Source organism: Sciurus carolinensis, unplaced genomic scaffold, assembly GCF_902686445.1.
Source record: "Sciurus carolinensis unplaced genomic scaffold, mSciCar1.2, whole genome shotgun sequence".
In the NCBI taxonomy this organism is placed as follows: domain Eukaryota; kingdom Metazoa; phylum Chordata; class Mammalia; order Rodentia; family Sciuridae; genus Sciurus; species Sciurus carolinensis.
In genome coordinates this window covers 33,031-49,545 of record NW_025920293.1, presented here as the reverse complement: position 1 = coordinate 49,545, position 16,515 = coordinate 33,031, and positions in this window count along the sequence as shown.

The window sequence follows — 16,515 nt, the reverse complement described above, 5'->3', positions numbered from 1 at the left end:
TAGGGTAGAACACCTTGAATACAGAACCTCAGATATCGAAGAAAAAATATTTAATCTTGAAAACAAAGTTGACCAAACAGAGAAGACAGTAAGAAATTATGAACAGAATCTACAAGAACAAAGGGATATCATGGAAAGGCCAAATTTAAGAATTATCTGGATGCAGGAAGGCTTAGAGAAACAAACCAAAGGAATGAACACTTTTTCAATGAAATAATATCAGAAAATTTCCCAAACCTGAAGAATGAAATGGAAAATCAAGTACAAGAGGATTATAGGACTCCAAATACACAAAATTACAACAGACCCACACCAAGACACATTGTAATGAAAACATCTAACACAAAAAATAAAGACAGAATTTTAAAGGCTGCGAGAGAAAAGAATCAAATTACATTCAGGGGGAAACCAATATGGATATCAGCAGATTTTTCAATCCGGACCCTAAAAGCTAGAAGGGCCTGGAACAATATTTTTCAAGCCCTGAAAGAAAACGGATGCCAACCAAGAATCTTATACCCAGCAATACTTACCTTGAGATTAGATGATGAAATAAAATCCTTCCATGATAACCAAAAGCTAAAAGAATTAACAGAAAGAAAGCCGGCATAACAGAACATTCTCAGCAAAATGTTCCATGAGGAAGAGATGAAAAACAATGATGTAAATCAGCAAAAGGAGGAACTACCCTAAAGGAACAGCCAAATAAAGGAGAAAACAAGTCGTGTCAAAGAAAAAAAAAATGAGCCAAATGACCAGGAATACAAATCATATCTCAGTAATAACCCTGAATGTTAATGGCCTGAGCTCATCAATCAAAAGACAGACTGGCAGATTGGATTAAAAAGAAAGATCCAACAATTTGCTGCCTGCAAGAGACTCATTTCATAGAAACAGATACCCACAGACTAAAGGTGAAAGGATGGGGAAAAACCTACCATGCACATGGACACGGCAAAGAGCTGGAGTATCCATGCTCATATCAGATAATGTGGACTTCAAGCCAAAGTTAGTCAGAAGGGGAAAAGAAGGACATTTAATACTGCTTAAGGAAAGCATAAATCAGCAAGACATAACAATCATAAATATCTATGCCCCAAACACTGGCTCATACATATACATCAAACAAATCCTTCTCAATGCCAGAAATCAAATAGACCACAACACAATAATACTAGGTGATTTTAACAAATCTCTCTCACCACTGGACAGATCCCCCAAATGAATATTGAACAAAGAAACCATAGATCTCAAAGACACAAACAATAATTTACACTTAACAGACATTTATAGAATATACCATCTAACAAAGAGTGAATACACTTTCTTCTCAACAGCACATGGATCCTACACTAAAATAGACCATATTTTATGCCACAAAGCTAATGTTAGCAAATACAGGAAGATATACTACCTTGTATTCTATCAGTTCATATTCGATTGAAATTAGAAATAAATGAGAGAGTAGAAACAAACTACTCCAACACCTGGAGATTAAATAATATGCTATTGTATGATGAATGAGTAACAGAAGATATTAGGAAGGAAATTTTAAAATTCTCAGAGGTAAATGAGAACAAACAAATATCATATCAAAATATCTGGGACACTCTAAAAGCAGTACTGACAGAAAAATTTATTTCATGGAGTGCATTCAATAAAAGAAGAAAAAATCAACAAATAAATGACCTAACACTATGACTGAAAGCCCTAGATAAAGAAGAACAGAGCAACACCAAAGATAGTAGAAGATAGGAAATAGTTAAAATCAGAGCTAAAATCAACGAAATTGAAACAAAAGAAAAATAAAAAAAATTGACAAAATAAATAGTTGGTTCTTTAAAAAAATAAACAAAATTGATAAACCCTTAGCCACACTAGCAAAGAAGAGAGAAAAAACTCAAATTACTAAAATTTGGAATGAAAAAGGAAATATCACAACGACAGGAGTGAAATACAAAATATAATTAGAAGTTATTTTGAAAATCTATACTCCAACAAAATAGAAAATCTCAAAGACATCAACAGGTTTCTAGAGACATGAATTACCTAAACTGAACCAGGAGGACATACCCAATTTAATAGATCAATTTCAAGTAATGAAATAGAAGAAGTCATCAAAAGCCTACCAACAAAGAAAAGTTCAGGACCAGATGGGTTCTCAGTCACATTCTACAAAACCTTTAAAGAAGAGTTCATTCCAATACTTCTCAAAGTATTTCATGAAATAGAACAGGAGGGAACCCTCCCAAACACATTCTATGAAGCCAATATCACCTTGATACCTAAACCAGACAGAGACACATCAAGGAAAGGAAATTTTAGACCAATATCCCTAAAGAACATTGACACAAAAATTCTCAATAAAATTTTAGCAAATCGCAAACAAAAATATAATAAAAAGAGAGTGCACCACGATCATGTGGATGTTATCCCAGGGATGCAAGTTTGGTTCAACATCTGGAAATCAATAAATGTAACTCACCATATCAAAAGACTTAAAGTCAAGAATCACTTGATTATTTTGATAGATGAAGAAAAAGCATTTGATAAAATACAGCATCCCCTCATGCTCAAAATACTAGAAAAAATAGGGATATTGGGAATATTCCTTAACATTGTAAAATCCATCTATGCTAAGCCCATGGCCAATATCATTCTAAATTGTGAAACACTGAAAGCATTCCCACTAAAAACTGGAACAAGGCAGGGATACCCTTTTTCACCACTTCTATTGAATATTGTCCTCAAAACTATAACCAGAACAATTAAACAGACCAAGGAAATTAAAGGGTTATGAATAGGAAAAAAGACTCAAACTATCCTATTTGCTGATGACATGATTGTATATTTAGAGGAACCAGGAAATTCCACCAGAATCTTTTAGAACTCATAAGTGAATTCAGTAAAGTAGGAGAATATAAGATCAATGCTCATAAATTCAATGCATTTTTATACATAAGTGATGAATCTTCAGAAAGAGAAGTTAGGAAAACTACCCCATTTACAATAGCTTCAAAAAAATAAAATACTTGTGAATCAATCTAACAAAGAGGTGAAAGATCTCAGCAATGAGAACTACAGTACACTAAAAAAGGAAAATAAACAAAACCTTAGAAGATGGAAAGATCTCCCATGTTCTTGGATAGACAGAACTAATATTGTCAAAATGGCCATACTACCAAAAGTGCTATACAGATTCAATGCAATTCCAATTAAAATCCCAATGACGTACCTTACAGAAATAGAGTAAGCAATCATGAAATTCATCCATAAGAATAAGAAACCCAGAATAACTGAAGCAATCCTTAGCAGGAAGAGTGAACCAGTGGGTTTCACAATACTAGACCTTCAACTATACTACAAAGAGATAGTAACAAAAACAGCATGATGTGGGCACCAAAATAGGTAGATCAATTGTACGGAATAGAGGCAATGGACACAAACCCAAATAAATACAATTTTCTCATACTAGACAAAGGGACCAAACATATGCAATTGAGAAAAAATAGCCTCTTCAACAAATGGTGCTGGAAAAACTGGAAATCCATATACAACAGAATTAAACTAAAACCCTATCTCTCACCCTGAACAAAAATCAACTCAAAATGGATCAAGAACCTTGAAATCAGACCAGAGACCCTGCATCTTATAGAAAAAAAAGTAGGTCCAAATCTTCAACATGTTGACTTAGGATAAGACTTCCTTAATGGGACTCCCATAGCACAAGAAATAAAAGCAAGAATCAATAACTGGGATAGAGTCAAACTAAAAAGCTTTATCTCAGCAAAGGAAGCTATCAGCAATGCAAAGAGAACCTACAGAGTGGAAGAAAATCTTTGCCACTCATACTTCAGATAGAGCACTAACTTCCAGAATATATAAAGAACTCAAAAAACTCTACACCAAGAATATAAATAACCCAATGAACAAATGAGCTAAGGACATGAACAGACACTTCATAAAAGAAAATCTACAAGCAATCAACAAATATATGAAAAAATGTTCAACATCTCTAGTAATAAGAGAAATGCAAATCAAAACTACCCTAAGATTCCATCTCACCCCAATTACAATGGTGATTATCAAGAATACTAGCAACAATAGGTGTTGGAGAGGATGTGGGGAAAAAAGTACACTTATACATTGCTGGTGGGGCTGCAAATTAGTGTAGCTGCTCTGGAAACCAGTGTGGAGATTCCTTAGAAAACTTGGAATGGAACCACCGTTTGACCCAGTTATCCCACTCCTTGGCCTACACCCAAAGACTTAAAATCAGCATACTACAGAGATGCAGCCACAACAATGTTCATAGCTGCTCAATTCGCAATAACCAGATTGTGGAACTAACCTAGATGCCCTTCAATTTGTGAATGGATAAAGAAACCGTGATATACACACACACACACACACACACACACACTCACACACAATGGACTATTACTCAGTCATAAAGAATAATAAAATTATGGCATTTGCAGGCAAATGGATGAAATTGGAGATTATCATGCTACGTGAGATAAGCAAATCTCAAAAAAACAAAGGAAGAATGATCTCGCTAATAAACGGATGGGATGATGACAAATGTAAGGAGTGGGAGGGGGCCAAGAATGTAGGAAGGAATGACTATATAGAGGGATAAGAGGGGAGGGAGGGGTGGGGGGAAGAAAAAAGGATAACAGAATGAATCAAAAACTATTACCCTAGGTAAATGTGTGATTACACAAATGGTATGCCTCTACTTCATGTACAGAGAAACAAGATGTATCCCATTTGTTTACTTTAAAAATTAATTGAAAAAAAAAGAAAAGAAAACCAGTGTTTCCTCAGTTTTGTTCTCTGATTCCTGCCCAGCTTACAATAACTTTGGACAGTGGACTTTCTTGAGAGCTACACAGAGCTAACATTGAACTTTGCAGCTGTGAAAAAGTTACATAGATGTCCTAGTCTCTAACTTTCCTGAAAACAAAGAATAATGATTACATAGTCTTTAACCTGATAATAAGACATATATAAAGATTGTTGATGTAAGTCTTTAGATCTGCCTTTCCATCAGAGAACAGAGCTCCATCTGATCTCAGTTAATCTTCAAAATCTGTGTTTACAAATCTTTATTTTCTAATCTTCCTTTGTCCCTCACTGAGCTTGAGAATTTGGTCATGCTAATCATAGCAAAAGAGGAAAAATTAGCTTCAGAATTAGAATAGTTTACCTAAGATTTGTAAAGAGCCCCGCCTTACATGAGATAAAGCTCTGCCTCACCCTGCTGCATGTTAGAATGGCTCCAAAGTAAGTCAGACTTTAAATCATTTAAAGTTGTGTTCAAAGTTTAATGATTGTTGTAAAAATTACTGTGATCTCAAACAGGGGATATAATGAATAACTCAGCCAAAATTTAAGATAGCTATTGCACAAACTGAATGTTTTACTGTTGGTGATTCCATTTTGTATTTTCCTTGTAAACTCTATAAATTTTGCCTGACTAATTTTTTGTAGAAGTACTGTTTCAAGAGCAACTTGAAGCAGTAAGGCATCACCGATAGGACAGATATTGTAAACCCCAATTAGATAAAAGGGAGTGAATAAATGTAAAGTCTTAGACATTGAAATTAAAGTCCAGTACTCTTACTTTATGACAGGTGAGTCTTACTTGCTGGATGTTTAAGATCAAATTTAGAAATTGAGATCAAGTACTGAGACCAAGAAAACCAGTGTTGGCTCTTGCCCTGAAAGTCAGCCTGAATCCAGGGAACAAGAGAACTTCTCTAAGGAGCTGTGCAACTCTGGGTCACACAACCTCCCAAACAGGGAGATTGATGATACCACTGTAGGATGAAAAGCCAATCAGTGCACCTGTTACAGAGGAGGGTCATTGCAAAAGGGAGACATCCCTGATGCTTCCAAGGGAAGCACTAATGGAGCTAAGAAACTGCTCTTATGTTCTCTAAAAATGACCACTGTGGGAACTCAGCAGACTCTTAACAGACAGGAACAGGTCAATTTGACCAACTTGGTCTTAAACATCTTAAACACCTAGCAAAACACTTACAACAGAAATACACCCATTCTTGGGCATTTAAAAGAAACAGTAGTTAAATGCAAATTAAGGTGTACACTTGGGTTAATCCCCGTAGAATAAATAAAGACTGGAAGCTACAAGAGACAGATTCTTAGGCAGAAGTACCTGCTAACTATCAAGATAAATTGCCAGAATCAGAGGTTTTAAGCCAGTTTAAGGCCTACAGATACTCCCAAGTTACATAGGTAGGCTTAATCTATGCTTGCTAGTGTGATTAACTAGCCCTAAGTCACAGAAATATAGAGATATCTACTAAACACAGATTATACCAACAAGAGGACTTGTTTATGCAGTCACTGCCAACCAAAAACTAGAACAGCAGGTCCAGAAGGCAGGAGAGGCATCTGCTGCCCTCCTGACATCCCTGCAAAGATGAATAACATTTATTGCTCAAGTTTCCTTGCAGAACCATCAACCACTAGATCTGAGAGCAGACGAAGGGGGAACATGCCTCTTCCTAAGAGAAGAATGTTACTGTATCAATAAAACTGGTCTAGTGGAAAGAAACATCAAAACTCTCAGACATCTAAATGAAAGACTGAATCAAGAAGAAACAAATAACCCCTGACCAGGATAACTGAATTCCACTTTTGTCCCCTGGCTGACCCTTACCCTTACTTCCTTATTTGTGATAGGATTTCTGCTAATGATTGCTCCCTGTCTTCTCAGGTTTGCCCAGAACTGCATGAGTCAGGTTACCAGGGTGACATACAACCTGATGCTCCTACACTCTTATAGCTGCCTCCCCACCAATGTAGAACCCAAACCTTTCTTTCCCCATGACGCCCCCTAACATGTGGTAGTAGCCAGATGGACTCTGGTGCCCTATATCACCAAATAGATAGAGATGTTAGGTCTGAATTTGGGTGACTATATGACAGAAAGCAGAGCAAATGAGGCAAAGGGTAGCATGCCACATGGTGACCAATCAAACTGGCAGGAAAACTCCACTGATCCTTACTTCCACCTGTCACTCAGCAGGACCGTTGCCTTCTCTGGGCTATAAAGACCCTGGGCAGCTGGGGCCACATGCAATTTTCTCTGGCTCCCTACCCTGACCTCTAACCCTGGGGGCTGGAAATTTTGCCTGACAGACAAATTCCAATAAAACTTGCTTTGGCCACTTCCTGTCCTATTTTATTTGGCTGCTAACTGTGCCCCCAAGCTTACAAAAACATTTTTAATAAATCTTCTGGAATGACATCAACAAAATTTCACCATTAAAGAAGCATAAGTGATGCATTATAAAGGGCACAGGGGAATTTTTTTGGAATTATGGAACTGTTATACATCTTGGTTATAGGGATGGTTACACAACTGTCTGCCCTTTTCAAGACTCAGAAATTTACAATAAAAGAATGAATTTTACTTTAAATATTAGCTTAGTGAAAAAAATTAGAAAGCATGCATCATGTTCTGAGAGAATATAATGACTACTCTGTGTTTCCAATTTGGGATCTTAAAAATAATAAACTGCTGGGCACAGTAAGTTCTGTGCATGCCTGTGATTCCAGCAACTTGTGTAACTGAGGTAGGAGGATTGTAAATTCATGGCTGGCCTCAGCAACTTAGCAAGTTTTCATCTAAAAAATAAATAAATAAATAAATAAATAAATAAATAAATAAATAAATAAAAATGGTTGGGGATGTTTCTCAGTGGTTAAGTACCCCTGGGTTCAATTCTTGGTATAATAATAATAATAATAATAAGAAGAAGATGATTAAGAATGCCAATATATCTATGCATGTGTGAGCATTTCCCCATTCATAGAAAAACTGTATGCCAAGCACAGGCCAAAAACTCTAATATGAACCAGATGTTAGCAGTGGTTACTTCTACAGAATGGAATGGAGGAATGTTGGTCAGAAAGACAGTTTTGATTTTGTCTAGCTGTGTGGCATTTAAAGACACATATATTTATGTATTTAAAACCATTTCAAAAAAGCATGTTTGGAAAATATTTTCATAAGTAGTAGAGCACTGAGGATGTCTTTGCCATCTTTGTGATCTGGTTCACAGGAGCCAGGAGAAGGAGGCAAAAGCTATCAAATAATTGAGGAGTATTAGGAGGCAAACATTAAATGCTTGTGAACAAATTTGACAAATGCTCTGAAACAAGTGATCTTCAAATTAACCTTTTCTTTCAGGTTTTAGCCAATGCATCATTATAAATGCAGAGTTACAAACCAACTTTTGAAACATGTACAATTGACCATGGTGGACTTTGCCACACAGAAGCCATGCTGTACTATGAGAGTAAACCATCTTTTACTTCACTAAAGGTTGACAGCTATAAACAGACTGGAGGGCCAAGAGTTTCCTTTCTGAATGGGTACCGGGAGAGACTTAGCAATTTCCATTCTTATGCAAATCACAACCTACAATGTCCTAATCCAACCTGGATTTGTCTCTGGTACCTTACTTCCCCTCCCTGCTAACTGGAATCATAGCATTGCACAATGCAAATTTCCCTTTCAAAAAAAGTGGTAGAGACCCAGAGTGACTCCAGAATCTCAAAGTGGCTTAAAGGAGGAATAACACATATACCTGTTTTATCTAGTCTAAAGGGTTAATTAATTGAACATTTTGTGGGATTTTCCATCCCTCCTTGACCACCGCCCTACTACTTTCCTATGTCCACCCACAGCCCCATATGTTCCAGGATTTTTGGAAGATAGATATTGATATTCTTTCCTTAGCTATGTGAATTTACAAGTTCATATTTTCTTTGTTTAATTTTTGTGTATTTTTTTTTTTTACTTCATGAAATAAAGAGTGGCTTCCTCTATCCCCTCAGACTTATTTTTGAAATGCTGGGGCTCTGATGCTTCCACCTTATCATGGTTTTATGTACTTCCTTCAAATACTATTTCTTTTCATTGTCATTCAGCCATTCAATGTTCAGTTCAAGATTCTGTCCATCTTTAAAAAAAAAAGTCTAATTTTCATTATGAGTTTTCTTTTCCTCATATTATTATATTTTATTATGTTTGGTGGTAGATGTGCACTATGGGCACTCAAATACTGAGCTACATCCACATTTTTTTTAATGTTGGGTTTGTGGGTTTTCCAGATTACCCAGGCTGGCCTTGAACTTGGGATCCTCTGACCTCAACCTCTGGAGAGACTGGGATGACTGGTGTGTGCCACCATGCTTGGCTCATGTGTTAGTTTAAAATGTGCTTCATCTCCAAATGTTTGACAATATTTGTAATGTGCAAAGCTGCTCCCCACTGACCTTTCCAGGTGCAGTCATTATCCCTGCCTCCCAAATACTTGTCAATCTGTGAACATCCTAGTTAGCTCTTGGTTCATCAGTCAGCTTGCAAGTATCCTTCTCCATTATTGGTCCCCTGTTAGCACAGTGGAATTCAACTGCTACTCTGCCATCTTTTTTCTCTTGCTTTCTCTCCCGCTGACTCACTTTCTTTCTTCTTGCTTTCCACTCTCTGTAGCGCATGCCCTTTCTCTTTCCTTTCTCTTTTCCTCTCATTTTCTCTCTTACCCTGCAGGGAGACACTCTGTTTGCTTAATAAACTCCCTTATGTGATTTCCCGTGTCTGGCATGGTTTCCATGGGATCCCTTACAATATTGATTGTGTTTTAATTATTGATTTGTACCTTTCTTTCTTTCTGTTTTCTTTTTTAGTGCCAGGGATGGAACCCAGTGGTGCTTAATCACTCATTTCCAAGCCTAACCCTTTTATTTGATTTTATTCTCTTATTATAATTATTATTATTAATTTTGAGACAGTGTCTTGTTTAGTTACTAAGGATCTCACTAAATTTCTGAAGCTGGCTTTGAACTTGGGAACCTCTTACTTGCCCCAGCCTCCCAAGTCAGGCAGACACCACTGTGCTTGAACTCTAGCTTACTTTCATGGTGTTGAGAAGAGATGTGACATGATTTCCTATTTTCAACATTGTTGAGGTTTGCTTTAAGTTCCCTTTTATGGTTAAGTTTGATAAACATTTCATATTTGTTCACAAATAATGCATATTCTTTTTTTTTGTTTGTTTTTATGCAGGGGATCCTGGTGTTTGAACCTAGGTCCTTGTGCTTCACAGGCAAGCACTTCATGTACTGAGCTATATCTCCAGACCCTAGAATGCATATTTTTTAGTGGTGGTGTGCAGTGTTGTGAGGATGTCCATTAGGTGAAGGTTGTTCACCATGTATTTCCACTGCCCTTGGTTTTTGCTATATATTTTTTTTGCCTATTTCATGAGCATTAAGGAAAGAGAGTTTTATCTCTTTATCATAATTGATTCATCCATTTTTCATTTTTTGAAAGCATTCTTATTTGCAGATGGAGCCAATAATTTTATTTTGTTTATTTACTCTTATGTGGTGCTGGGGAAGGAATCCAGTGACCCACATGCACATGAGCTAGGTAAATGCCCTACCACTGAGCCACAAACCCAGTCCAAGTGCATCAATAAGTCATCTTGGTCTCACTAAGCTGTGGTCTGATTGACTGTCCCCTCAGTTTTGTGTCTGTGTCTGGGAGATAGCTCCAGAGAAGTCTTCATATTTCCATGGAGACATTTTTCATTTACTGCTTAGGATGTGTTTCTGTCTCTATTTACCTGTCTGTCCACCTGCCTGTCTGTCTCTTTCTCTCTTTACTCCCTCCCTCCCTCCCTGCTTCTCTCACTTGTAATCCTGGAAACCCAGGATGACTAGATTACCTGGGGGACTTAAACAGGATGCTTCAGTCTTCAAGGGGAGGAGAGAGGTTGGGTACATTTGGGGCTGACAAACCTTGCTTTGCAAGCTTTTACATGAACATTGACTACTATGTGCAGAACCGAGCAGGGTCACAAAGTTTTGAGTTATTCAGAAACATAAAAATGAAGGCAGAGATGACAAGTTTTCTCCTGATTTCAGTATCCCAGAGTGAATGGTGTTTAGATCTAGATAAACAGCCACTGTTTTTGTTTTTGTTATTTTAAGCAAAGACAGCCTCTTTTTGGTCCCTGTTACAATTTCTTATTACCAAGGACCTAAATGTATATGGGTCTGTTACGAAATGTAAAATGACTCGACTTACAGTTCGAGAAAATGGTTATTTCTTAGGAAGGAAATAAACAATAAATGACAAAACTAGATAAACCTGCCAAACAGGCACAGTAGATCTAGACAGGGACTGATTCTAAGAGACTGTTCATCTACAAAATTTTGGCTAGAAAGGAGAACACAAAGTCCAAAAAAAGGAAAATCCAACTTCAAAGCAAATACAACTAATTTTTACATGTTTATCTCTGGAGCCAAAGGAAGTTACTGTAGGAAATGGAGCTGGATTCCAAGGAAAGGTGTTTCAAACCAGAGGCCTCTGGAGATCACTAAGCTCTTCTTATTGAAAGGATTTTTAAATGGGCTCCATTCAGATATCTGCCTTTTAAATGGGGCTAAAGGGGTCATTTATTTAATAGTCATCAGAGAGAGGGAGAGAGCTGTGGAAGATGGAGGGGGTGCTGTAAACAGACTCAAACACAAAAAAGTAGAAATTATTCTATTTAAGACAGGAGAACTGGGGGTGGTGGCTGTTGTGATTCAGCAGCAGAATGACCTAAAATCTGTGCAGCCAAATACAAACCAAAAATGGATTAAAACAGCAAGAAAGAAAAGACAAACAATGGAGAGAGGTAAAGGGTGATGGAGAGATCCAGTGAGAGCCAGTGCAGAAAGAGAGCTCAGTACAGTCTGGTGCTACTTGATTCTCTCTCTCTCTCTCTCTCTCTCTCTCTCTATCTCTATCTATCTATCTATCTATCTATCTATCTATCTATCTATCTATCTATCTGTCTGTCTCTATCTCTCTATCTCTCTCTCCCTCTCCCTCTATTCTTCTCTCTCCCTCTCTCTTTCTCTGCCATCTATCTAATTTTTTTCATTAATTTAAATCATTGTGGAGTGGCACACAGATAGATTCTGCATCCTGTTGCCTTCCTTCATTAGTCAAGTTGCTCAAGAATTTGGCCTAAACCATGCCACTTTTTCTATGGACATGAGATACCTTTCACCCGATTATTGGTGTATTTTTTCTTTTACTGTTTGTCACCCTGACCTCCTCCTTCTCCTTCTCCTCCTCCTCCTTCTCCTCCTTTTCTTTTTCTTCTTCCCATCCAGGGGAATTGGGGGTTGCTTTTTAGTTTAAGAAGAGCTGTATGCTCCCTTTGGTTCCAGAGACCCTTCTCATGACCATCACAAATATCCTTGCAACACAATCTTCCCCATGTTTGCCTCCACAGGCTCCCAGAAGGAAGAAGCAGAAATGCAAGGCCTTGGTACATTCAAGATGTCTCATGTTCTCAGTCTGAAAACACTGGCCACCAGGCACAGGCTTAGTACAATGTGTCTCCCAGAGCACAGAAAGAGGCCTAGGAGAAAAATATTACAATTTCACAAAATCTAAACCCTCAGTCATAAGTGTAATCACAAAGTGACCAGAGGCAGACCTTGATGGATTCAGAGAAGCCTTTTTTTCCTTCACAGACTCAGACATTTTGGGATTCATTTTCCCAATGGGAAAAAAGAATGGATCCCATTAGAGAGGGAATTTTGGTTTTATAGGGTACAAAGATGTAATCCTTGAAAGCCATATACCTGTAAGAGTTTTGACCATCATGAGCCAGTTGTACAGGTTAAATCTTTAAGTTAGGAAGGTGGTGGTTGTTAAAAGTTTGAAACTCATTGTGCTTATTCTGGGATCCATTGTTTCCCAGAATTTCAATATGTGCTGTGCCTCCATTTAGGACTAATCTGCAATGGAGGATGGTCTAAGTTTAGGGCCCATTGTTATTAGGTAAGTGTGCACTGGAAGAGGTTTAATGTATGGCCAATTTTTCTTTCCTCACCCTTGATCAACAATGTCCTTCCATTTTTCTTGGGGAGCTGTGTTTTAGGAATATTCTTTTCCATAACCCTTCAATGAGGTAGAACAAAAAGGGGAATCTTGGGTTGACAAAAAGTCACACAAAAGATAGAGACAAACTGGGTGTTGGTGGGGCACCTGGAATTACAATTTCTCTATATAGGACACCACTGAGCCCTGAGCAGGGAGGATCACAAATTCAAGGCCAGCCTGTGGGATAAATCGAGACACTGTCCCAAAAGAAAATAAGCCCTGCATGGTGGTTCATGGGTGTCATCCCAGAAGCTTGGCAGGCTAAGATCAGAAAGAGGATTGCAAATTCAAAGTCACCCTCAGTCATTCAGTGAGGACCTGCCTGAGAATAAAAAGGAAAAGTGGCTTGAGTTATGGCTCAATGGTTAAGCACTCCTGGGTTCAATCACCCTTGTAGCAATAAAGGAGTGAATAAATAAATAAATGTGTGGATGCAGCTCAGGATTAGATCACCCCCAAGTTCCATCCCTAGTACTGAAAAAAAGTTTGTTTATGTATGTAAGTATATGTGCTTATATATTAAATACTATATATACATATACATGTATGTATATTTGTGTGTATGTGTGTATGTATATATATTTTTTTCTTTTTACATATTTACATTTATATGAGAGAGAAGGCACTCACTCACTCACTCACAGAAGATACCAAAGCCCCTGGTAATTAAAGGCCAAAGGTCACCTTTGCTGCAGAGACATAAGCAAGCTACTCTTCTCTTCTGCCAGCCCATCTAAATTAGAGGGCCAAAAACATATACCAACCCCTGTCAGCTTTTCCCAGCTACTGCCTGGGGGTGGACACCAGTGACTCTGGTGACTCTAGATAGCCTTAGGCCAATCACACATCCTCCTGGTGGTGGACCTGTTCAAATGCCTGCCCTATCAACTTTTGATGGTAGTCACAGTGTCTCCCATGGTGACCATGGGTGACAGGCAATCAATCTGAGTGAGGAGGAACAGGGAGTGAGAAGGGGAGAGCACCTGGGCCCCACTACACCAGGAACCGCCAGTTGCACTGCTTTCCTGCAACCACAAAGGGGCCCTTTCTCTCCCCAGGGGCCGTTCATCTCAATCTCCTCTAAAACCACAGTCCCTGGGGAAGTCTATGGGGGAGGCATTGTAATAATAAAAATATATCTCAATCTGTAGCATTTGGTACACTTGGTGGGTCTGTGGTTGGGAAAAGGCTCTGCCTCATCACTAGTGACCCTTGCTGAGGATCCCCTGGTACAAGGACAGATCACAATTCTGTGGTAAGATTTTTCCTACTCATCACTTAGGACCTCACAGAAGCCTGTGGGAATCCTGCTGTCAGGTTAAAAAGACTTGGTACAGCATGTTTGTGTAGAGTTTCAGCAGTGCCAGGCACCAAGTGGTGTGCATCTCTGTCAGGTAAGCATTGGAAAAGGGGAGGGGAGAAGGGAGACCCAGGGGTCCTGGATTGAGTATGAGAAAACATGTATTAGAGACCCTCCCTGAGGTCCCTATGTACAAGATGGGGCAAAGAGGTCCCTGGTTCTAAAAGGGTCTTAATGGGAAAATGAGGCTTTGTTACCAATTCTCCACAGTCACTTTTTGCCCCACCTCTGATGCCTGAGACAGCAGTGTCAAATCAGACATTTCTAAACTTAGGGACAGCAGAGTCACAAAGAGAACTGGAGCCAGGCTCTTCAGACCTCTAACAGTCAGTGGAGGCAGAGGTCATTAGGTCAAAGGAAAGACTACACTGTGGGACAGCTAGTTCTGAGGGCACCACAATTTCTCTCAATGCCTTGTTTCTGCCACTCCCCCTAGACCATTATGACATCACAAACTGTATTGGAGTCAAGGAGAGAGACTGGGTAGGGTACCACACACTGTTGGACACTGTTCCCAGACCAACATAGAGGGAGAACACTGGGGGCAGAAGAGGCAAGGAAAATTTCATGAGACCACAGATCAGGACCAAGATCACATCAGATAAAGAGACAACTGGAGAAGTGAGTGCTACATTCACATGAGTAGTAAGGATATAAACTATCCTGTAAGTCAGTCTCCATGACAGAAGTACTAAGTCTTCTGTGCCCTGTTGTTGAGCACTCCTCCCCTAGAAGTTCTTAGTCTTCTCTGGGTGCTGTGTTTTCTCTCCTCTCACACACCATTGGTCAGGGTCTTCTCTGTCCTCTGGGAGAGTGCACCTATCCCACCAGTGCTCAGTCTCTTCTGGTTCCTATCCTTAATCTCCCTTCCCCAATAATTCTCAAGGTCTTCTGAATCCTGTGGCAAGTTCCCCTCTCCCACCAGTGCTCAGTCCCCTCTTGGCATTGTGAGTGAACACCCATCGTATACCAGTGCTAACTCTCCAATGAACCATAGGCATATAATTCCCTTAGTAAACTCTCTGGGTGAAACCCTTTTCTGCTAATGTCAGTACATCATCTTTGACCTTACCTGCATATACAGGCCAAAACAACTGTGGAAACTTTAAAGATGTACATACTTCCTCTTTGGAACAACCTCAATATGACTTTGCTGTTGCCATACAAAGAGGCTCCTCATCAATGCCTGAAAATTCAAGACAATTTCAATGGATGTCAATTCCCACAGCATTAAGAACATTGTTCCACCACACATAGTCCACAATTTCCACACATTTGTTCAAGTAGCTGAGATCTTATGAGTGATGTATCATGACCCATATTTCTGCCATCTCTCTGAGCATTGGATGGAAAGCATATAGTTAATTAGTTTTAGGATCTTTTCTGATATATCATTGGATGCTCTCTTTTGACAAGAGGAAAACCTTCCTAGGACATTTCGGTGAGGCACAATGAACACCTTCAAGTGAGAATGTGAAATGTGAGTAAGAACAATTTTCCATCATCAAGGAGGACATTTTTAGACCTTTTTAATACCACCATTCCCACCATCCATCAGCATACTGAGATATCGGACCAAGGGGCACTGTCAAAAAGTATCCAAAAGTTCTGACTCCTACAGAAGAGATACTTTTTTCTTAAAAATATCTACCTCCTCTGAATCCTGCAGTCAAGGACACCTCATCCAAATTGTCTCAGTCTTCTCTGGGCTTTTCCCTAAAATTCTGCTCAACCACCATTGTTAAAACTTTTCTGAGTACTCTGGTAGAGCACCCCTCTCCTACCATGCTCAGTCTTCTTTGTTTAAGTCACTAATTTTACCTAATCTGTCCTTACTTAGTCTCTTCTCAACCCTGTGGGTGAGCACAAGTCACCTAATAATGCTAATTCTGGTATGTTTTTTTTTTTTTTTTCTCTGCCTTCCATTACCATTCACTGCTCATAGTCTATTGGATCTTTTGGGTGAGCACCCCTCACCTAAGAGTGTTCAGTATTCACTCTGTCCTGTTCCAGGTTTTCCAAGGCAATCCTTGTTCAGACTCTCCTGAATCCTGTGGGTGAGTACACCTCTCCTGACAGTGCTCAGTCTTCTCTGGATTCTGTCCTTAATTAATATTCATACACCATTGCTCAGTGTCATCTGTGTCTTGTGGGTGAGTTCTCC